Here is an 8,437-nt window from a genome sequence, read left to right as displayed (position 1 = left end):
TCTGGAGCTAGGTACTGGTGTGGTGGGTCATGGGTGTGCTGTGCGCCCCAGGGCAGGTCCGCCACCTCTCTGGTGGAGGTGTTCGTATTTGGAGGCCTTTTTAATTCTTGCATGCTGAAATAAAAGTTACACTTACAGACTTGTGAAGGGAGAGGGGTGACGGGTGTGAGGGGCAGCACTGCTGGGGGGGCACTGTTTGACCCGTGTGCTGTGTAACCTCAGGGCTGGCATTACTCTCTCTGGGCCACTCTGTAGAGAGGGCCAGGATGAATTTGCAGCTTGGGGTATTGGCTGATCTGCAGCTTGAGGTGGGTGGGGAGGAGGGCCAGTATCTCCCTGAGGCCCAGGGACCCTGCCAACCTGCTTGGGGTCCAGGGAAGGAGAGCCATAACACCCCCTCACCAAAAATGATAAGGCTCCTGCCTTCAGAGCTTTTTCCTATGTGCTGTGCATTGTCTCCTTTATTCCTTTATTCCCTCTACCCAGCCCCATTTTACAGAGGAGACTGAGGCTCAGAGGTGTTAGGGGTCTCCAGAGGACTCTCCCAGCTCTGCCCCCACCTCCCATTCCTGTGCTGGCAGCTGGAGCTGAGCCTGCTGGGAGAGCCCTCCCCTGGTCACACCCCTGTGCCAGCGGGCGTCTCCTCCAGACCAGTGAGACACGGAGCTGCCTTGTGTGCGCAGCCCTTCACAGTTGGCACGTTGCGAGCTCTCTGCAACCCGACCCATTTGACAGGCAAAGCTGAGGCCAGTGGGGAGTCCCCATGCCCGCCCCATCCCATCCAGGTCCCGCAGGGGTTACTGCTCACCGTCTCGGAGGAATTCCAGCAGACCTGGGAGTGTTTGGCCCCAGCTTATCCAAGTGTTTCACCCTCACGCCTCTGCGTTGCCTGGTGCCCATCCTGGGCCTGGAGGACTGACTGGGGCCCAGGCTCCCAGGCACACCCCATACTCCCTCTCTGACAGGGCAGGAGCCCCCGTGTCCAGCTGCCACTGCCTACCTGAGACTGTAACCCGGGGCTGTGTCCTGGCTGACACCTGGGGCAGCCCTGGGTAGCTGACAGCCCTGGCCTGCAGGGGCCTGTCGGTGCCACGCCTGGAGGCGGGAGGCGAGGGGATGTCCCGCCGCCCGCCTCAATGCACAGGAAGCCCGGCCCGAGTGGGGGCCGATGGGAGCTGAGTTCCCAGCTGGCTGTGTGGGGTGGCTGCCGGCAAGTGGCCTCCGGGCTGAGTGTGGGGCTGTGTGGGGCTGACTCACCCAGTGGGCCCGCGGCCGCCAGCGCCTGAAGGCCATGCCCGCTGCGGTGGGAGGGGGCTGCAGGCCCTGCCCGCCCCCAGCGCGCGTGGCCCCCTGCAGGGACTTGGGCTGCATTGCTCCCCCTCCTGCCCCCATTCAACCCCGCCCAGGAACTTCCTCTGTTGGGCAAGGCACCGTTTCCTTCTGCTCACACACAGGTGGGGGCGGCAGGGGACCGCCCTGGGCCCGGGGACTGCTCTGGGCAACCGAGCCATGGGAAGCCTTGCTGGGAGGCAGGTGTGGAGCAGGGCGGTGCTCGGTTGTCTGGCTCCAGCCCCAGCTTGGCCCCTTGCAGGGTGACGTTGGTCAAGTTGTATTCATCCGCTCCTTGTGCCCTGTGACGACCTGAGTCCCCCGGGCAGAGCCCAGCTTTCCAGCGAGGCGCCTTGGTTTCCCTCCTGCAGTTGTGGTGTGGAGACCTGGCACCAGGCTGGAGGCAGACAGCCTTGTCTTGCAGTTAGTTGATAAAACTCAGGCGCCGGGCAGGCACAGCAGGGCCGCCCTCTGCCTCAGAGGTCCCGGCCCAAGGTGCTGGGCACGGCCTGAGCCTGGGCTCTGCAGGGAAGTAGGCCTGGGTTCAGATCTTAGCTTGTTGCGCTGCTTCCTCTCCTGGGGAAGTCACATGTTCTCTCTGACCCTCGGTCTCTTTCTCCATTGTGGGACGAAATGCCCCTCTCTTGCAGCATGGTGGGAAAGATCAGAGATGGTGCTTCTTAAATTGAAGGCATCTTTATTACTTTCCTGCTGTGGCCGTGGCTGCTGCTGCTCCCTGGTGGGGGAACAAACAGGACTGGGGCCTGTGGTGATGGACGATGGATGTGCTGCTGTGACTCGAGGCCCCCGCTGGCTGCAGGATCTGTCAGTACCAGAATTGACCAGATTTCAGGACCTCCTCCCTCTGGCCCCTCGACTGGCACCTGGGTTCCCCATTGCCTCTTGGGCCTTCCTGGAGACGGTCCATTGGGCCCCAAAGATCAGGGTACCTGGCCGGTGTGGCCTGCGCCCATGCTCCGGCCCCTGCCTTGACCACCAGGCAGCATGACTAGGACCTGCAGAGAGGAAGCGAGGGGAGGGTATGGGACTAGGGGTATAGCCCCCCAGGCTACAGGGGCAGACACCTGTGGGTTGGCCAGCATGTTGTCAGGGGGGCTGTGGGGAGATTGGGAGGGCTGGGGGAGGTGGCCATTTGTGGTAGTGGCCATGGGCTTCCACCTGGTTGGGAGATACTGGCAGAACCCGGCCCTGGTCAGGTGCGTGGGTGGCACTGCATGAGGCCAGCTGGCCGAGGTGGGGGGCGGGGGTCCATGCATAAGGGGAGTTGCAGCACCTGCTGGGGGTCCTGGGGGATGCGGCCTGCAGGGCACCACGAGGGGTGGGGGGCAGCCACCCCGAGGTCAGCATCTGACCCGGGTACCCTCTGTCCTTGCCCACCTAGGTGGGCCTGCCCGGCAGTGGCCATGGAAGTCCCAGTGAGCTGTGTCGGAGGCATCGGGGCCTGGCGGGCAGGGCGGATGGCGGCAGCAGCCCAGAATGTGGCCTGTAACCCTGAGATCGGGACCCACTCTGCAGGGCCCCCCTGCCAGGCCCGGCCGCAGGTCTCTGTCAACCTCTCCTGCCCCGAGGGTCCCTCTCTGGGGTGCCAGGGGCGCTCCGGCTTCTCTGGGGAGACCCCGCCCCACTGGGCACCGACCCCTTGTCCTGCTGGTTTCCTGCCTTGGCCCCTCCCGGGTGGTCCACCCTCAGTCAGGGCCGTCCGTCTCTTTGTTTTTGTGAGTGAAGCACAGGCACCCGAAGAAAATGCAAGTGCCTCTATACTTTAAAGAATAAAAATAAAAACTCTGGGCACCCAGCCCCAGTGAAGAGATGGCAGCGCCTGTGCCATGAGCTGGGGGCACTCGGCGGGCCATGTCCCCCTCTGCCTCAGTTTTCTCCTCTGCGCCGTGAGTGGTCGGAAGGCATCTGTGCTCAAGAGGCGAGCATGTGGGGTGGCTGCGCACGTGCCCCTGGTGGGCAGTGCCCGTGTCCGCGGTGCATCCTGAGGCCATGAAGCCAATGGATAGAAAGCGACAAGCCGGCTCCTGGGCTGGCCGTAGTGAGGGCAGGGAGGGTCGAAGCGGGGAACTTGCGCACCCCTAGGGTCTGCTCCACCTCCCCCTCCCCCAGGCTGCTGGGGTCAGCTAGGGGCCTCTGGGAAGCAGGGCTGTGCCCACCTCCTGAGGGCCCGGGAGAAACGCACCTGCCTCTTGGGCCAATGCTGGGGTCAGGCAGGCAGTCACTCCCCGTTCCCAGGCATGCAGGCACCACACTAGAGCCCCCAAGGGTGCCTGGCCACCTGGGCGCTGCCGTCCCCCGCATTCAGCAGGGGCGCAGGGGGGCTCTCTGGCCTTGGCCTGCCTGCCCAGAGCCTGTAGCCTCCCTTTGGGGCAGGTCCTGGGGCCTCTGCCTGGACAGTCCCTGAGGCACGGCCAGCACTGAGCAGGCCGGGGGCCCCTGCAGAGCCTTCACCCACCTGCAGAGGTGCCTCCAGGCCTCAGCAGGAAAAGGTGCGCGCCTCAGGTGGGCAGTGCGGGGACCGGCGCCTTCTTTCGTTCGCACACTCTGCACCCTGTTCCTACCGTCCCAGACTCCGCGAGCCCAGGCCAGTCCTGGGTCTCCTGCCGTGGACGGAGAGTGTGCCCCCTCCTTTCGGTCTTGCTGGTCAGCTGGGACATAGCTGCAGCGGCTCAAACTGCACAGCAGCATGTGTCCTGTACCTGCTGGAGGTGTGTCTGTCTGTCCACTCGTGCGAAGTTATGTCCTGGGGATGCACACTGGCATTTCTGGGCTGAGGCAGTGGGGGTGTCCAGTGGTGCCCTTCCCATAGCCCTCCATCAACCTGGAGATCTTTGACATTGAGAAAAGCCAGGCCCAGAGGGCTCAGGAGATGACAAGGGGCCCAGGCCTGGCCGGGCAGCTCCACAACTACTGGCTCGCGGGCTTATGGCCCCCACAGGCTCGTGGCTCCCACGGGCTCACAGCCCTCACAGGCTCGTGGCTCCCACAGGCTCACGGACCTTATGGGCTCACGGGCTCACGGCCCCCACAGGCTCGCGGCTCCCACGGGCTCACGGACCTGATGGGTTCATGGGCTCACGGCCCCCACAGGCTCACAGCCCTGATAGGCTCACGGGCTCACACGCTCTGCCCACTGGCTTCATCCCACCCTCTCTGAGGGCCAGTGGTTCCTGCTGCCCCCTCGGGGGTCCCTGCGTTCTGTTGGGTAGTGCAGCTCCCGGGGGCCTCAGGGCCTCGGGTTTTCCCAACATACCTGGAAACAAGGGAGACAACCCAGACATCCCAGATGCGGGGGCAATAATGTCGTCATCGGCTTGGGGGTCCCCTCGGTGCACCGAGGCCTGGGGATCCAGCGGGTGGGCTGGTCTAGAGCCCCTTGGCCTGGTGGCAGGTCTGCAGGTGGGCAGTGTCCAGGTCGTGAGGGGCCGGGCTAGGAGGTCCTGCTGCGGCATGTCTTCCAGTGCCCAGGCGCTGGGCATGACAGGAGAAGGGCAGCGGTGCTGGGCCCCATGTGGGCTGTCCGTGGGACGGCAGGGGGTAGGGCAGCTGCCGAGGGCAGTGAGAGGCGGAGGCAATGCTCTGCTGGGAGCTGTGTCCACCTTGGGGCTCCTCCTGGCACCCACCATGTGGCCGCAGGCCCAGCTGCTGGATTCTAGGCCTCAGTTTCCCTGCCTGCTCCTGTGGGGCTGCCATGAGCTGGCATGAGTCCAGGGACATGCAGGTGCTGCTCCGGCACCCGCTTGTGCCTGACACCCTGTGAGCCGCCCTGGCATGCGGCCGAGCTTTGCCCTGGGTGGCCACCGGCCTCTGTTTGTTGAGGCGGCCATCACCTTGGGGTGGGGTCCTGATGTGGCCAGAGCGCAGTGGGGGCAGCTGGTGGCTGTCTCCATGGCAGCCGCGCCCACGCCCACCCACAGCTGACTCGGCCGTCCACCCTGACGAGGCAAGGGGCATCTGTCCCGATGGGTAGGTGTGGAGGCCTCCCCCCGACCAGGACCCACAGGGGACCCACAGCTTTCCCCTCACCAGGCCCTATGGCCTTTCCCCAAGGCCCAGGCATGAGGCATGTGTGCAGACCAGGGCCAGGCGAGACTCCAAGGGATTGTGCGAGGAGGGAAGTGGCTGGAGCAGGAAGGGCAAGGGCTAGACCAGATCTCTAGGGGCACAGAGAGGACTTTACTTTTTACATAAACATTTTATTTTCTGGTTTCAAAAGACATGTATCCTCACTGCAGGTAGTTTAGAACATGCAGAAAAGAATCAAATCAAGGAGGGAAGCTGCCAACCTCCTCGTTAGGTGGAGCGGACTTTGCACCTCTGTGGAAAGGCTTCCTGCCAGGGGGGTGGATATTGGCCCCTTCATCTACATACCTGTCCTGAGGACAGACAGCAAGCCCAGAGCCGGTGGTGGGTGCAGAGGGGAGCGTGACAAGCAGGTCCCAGGACTGGGGTGGGAGGGGTGCAGAGAGGAGGGTGGGGAGCAGGTCCCAGAGCCTCAGATGGGGTTGGGGTGCAGAGAGGAGGGTGGGGAGCAGGTCCCAGAGCCTCAGATAGGGTTGGGGCGCAGAAAGGAGGTGAGGAGCAGGTCCCAGAGCCTCAGATGGGGTTGGGGTTCAGAGAGGAGGGTGGGGAGCAGGTCCCAGAGCCTCAGATGGGGTTGGGGTGCAGAGAGGAGGTGAGGAGCAGGTCCCAGAGCCTCAGATGGGGTTGGGGTGCAGAGAGGAGGGTGGGGAGCAGGTCCCAGAGCCTCAGATGGGGTTGGGGTGCAGAGAGGAGGGTGGGGAGCAGGTCCCAGAGCCTCAGATGGGGTTGGGGTTCAGAGAGGAGGGTGGGGAGCAGGTCCCAGAGCCTCAGATGGGGTTGGGGTGCAGAAAGGAGGTGAGGAGCAGGTCCCAGGGGGTGGTGCCCAGCTGTCCGTGCTCAACCCCGGTGTGGACCCTGGAGCTCAGGCTGAGCCCTGGGTTCCGGCTCTTGTTCCTGGAGGGGCATGGGCAGAGTGCTCTCGGGGGCTAATGGCCGCGGCCTTGGCGTTTCTCTTGGTTTTCAGGCTAACCAGGGCTTCTGGGCGTCTAGGCCTGGGCGCTGACCCTGCTCCAGTCCCTTTGACGCCATGGCTGCCTGTCCTGCACAGCAGGGGCCACCGAGAGTCAGGGCCCAGCCTGGGGATCCTGGCAGGCTCAGGGGTCTCAGGGGCGTAAACTCCTGTGGCTCCTGCTGACCCATGACTGGCAGCTGAGGGCACGTGACCATCTTGCCCTGCGTCTCGGTATCCCCAAGCTCTAGGGTCATCGCGAGTATGTGGACTGGTGGGTGGAAAGGCTGCCTGTGTCGCTTCCTGCTGGTGAGATGTCGTGCCCGTGGGGCTGTGCTCGCATCGGGGGAGCCTGGGGCCAGCGGCCGCTGTCATCCAAGGAGATGCTGTCCCCGAGGCCTGGTGGTCAGGGTGGGGAACCACTGGCCGGATGCTGGGTGCGGCACGAGGGGTTATGCCATGGTCGGGACCACATTGGCTTATTCCTACCTTACAGGGGGTTCGGGGGCTCAGGCCCGGGGCCCAGCCTGGAAGGGTGGAGCGTGGTTTGACTTGGGGTGGGCAGCACAGGAGCTGCAGGGACACAGCTGGCCCTGCCCCAAGTGGCCACCAGGACCCCCATCCCACTGGTAACCTGTTCCACCTCTACCAGGGCCCCCACCCCCCCACAGGACCCCCACCCTACCAGGGCCCTACCTTCACTGGGCTTCTCTGCTCCCCAGCTGTCACCTGGCCGGGCAGCTGGCCTTGTCTCTGCTTCTCTGTGGTGGTACCACGAGCTCTCTGGCAGCACTGGCCACAGAAGATACTTGCTGTGTCCCCTTGCCCCGGCCGTGGGGCCTGAGTGTTGGGGAGAGCAGTGTGCCCAGCATGGCAGCAGGGCTAGAGTTAGCAGCGTGTAGCACATGTGGCGGGTGGCGCAGGGCCGCAGGCAGGTAGGGGTGGGGGTTCCTGGAGTGTGGCATGAGGCTGTGTGGCCTGGGTGGCATGTGAGCCTCTGCACTGCTGCCCCGAGGCCAGGGGACCTTGGGTACTGCCTGTGGAGGGTGGCCGTGGGGCAAGCTGGGCAGTGGGATCCGAGGGCTCCGCGGGGGTGGGAAGTGAGGCCCCGGCCTGCCTTTCCCCAGCTGGGGGCATGTGGTGAGGGGCTGCCCGGGGTGCCTTGGAGAGGGAGGCAGAGGGTTGGGTGGGGGTGGGCCTGCTTTGCTCTCCGGGCTCCAGGGAGGGGCTCTGGGTAGGCAGCAGCAGAGGCGGGGGCAGGGCACCCCAAGCCTGGAAGAGCTGCAGGGATGCCTCCCTGTGTGGGTTTGGGTGCCTCAGTTTCCCCTCTGGGCAGGCACAGCATGAGGCCGGTGGCAGGGCGGGGAAGGGGGCACAGGGTTGGGGTTGCTGTGGCCTGGGCCCCTTCCCGGGCTTTGCTCACTTCCGCCCCCCCAGGGCTCACCGCACCAGAGCCCCCACCCTGCCGTTGGGAAGCTGAGGCTGAAGTCGGGAGCACGATGTTGGGCTCTGTGCTACTGGGCTGGGCATGCCCGGGTGACAAAGGGGGTCTGAGTGCCCCAGACGCCCAGACTGGGGCTGGGGCAGGTGGGGGGTGGGGACTGGGGACTCAGGAATCCGCGTGGGATGGGTCCAGCCTGGCACAAATGGTGCGAGTGGCCGGCCAGGACATGGGTACCCAGTAAGGGTCAAGGTGGGGGCTCACGGTGGTCTTCCTTCTGTGCTGAGTGAGCACTGGGGGCACCATTCTCTCTGGGGCGGGGGACTGGGCCTTTTGGGGCCAGACTTGGGCTGGGGCTGCTTGCCTCGCGCTGCCTTGTCACCGCTGTGCCTGCCCCCCTCCATCTCTCTCTCTGCTGATCACGTGCCGCCCCGACCTTGCCCAGTAAGGTAATCCAGACACCCGGAGTCCCGGCCTCAGCCCTGACCCCTGACCCCTGCCCTCAGCATCTGACCCTGAGACCAGGGCCCCTCAAGGTCAGGGCTTTCCCTGTGCCCAGCCATGTCCAGCCCATGGGGAGGCCGAGGATATCAACTGACCAGATGCCTCACTTC

At 64.8% G+C, this 8,437-nt stretch overlaps 1 protein-coding gene across 3 annotated transcripts in view; it reads left to right on the top strand.

Annotated features, from left to right (window-relative positions):
* MAP2K3 (mitogen-activated protein kinase kinase 3) overlaps positions 1-8,437 on the top strand; it is a 40,955-nt gene that overhangs the window by 6,376 nt on the left and 26,142 nt on the right. The gene's annotated exons all lie outside the window — the stretch shown is intronic.

This window comes from Tamandua tetradactyla, chromosome 6 (assembly GCF_023851605.1).
Source record: "Tamandua tetradactyla isolate mTamTet1 chromosome 6, mTamTet1.pri, whole genome shotgun sequence".
Classification (NCBI taxonomy): domain Eukaryota; kingdom Metazoa; phylum Chordata; class Mammalia; order Pilosa; family Myrmecophagidae; genus Tamandua; species Tamandua tetradactyla.
The sequence above is the reverse complement of the archived record's forward strand: the minus strand, read 5'-3'. Positions and strand labels throughout refer to the sequence as shown.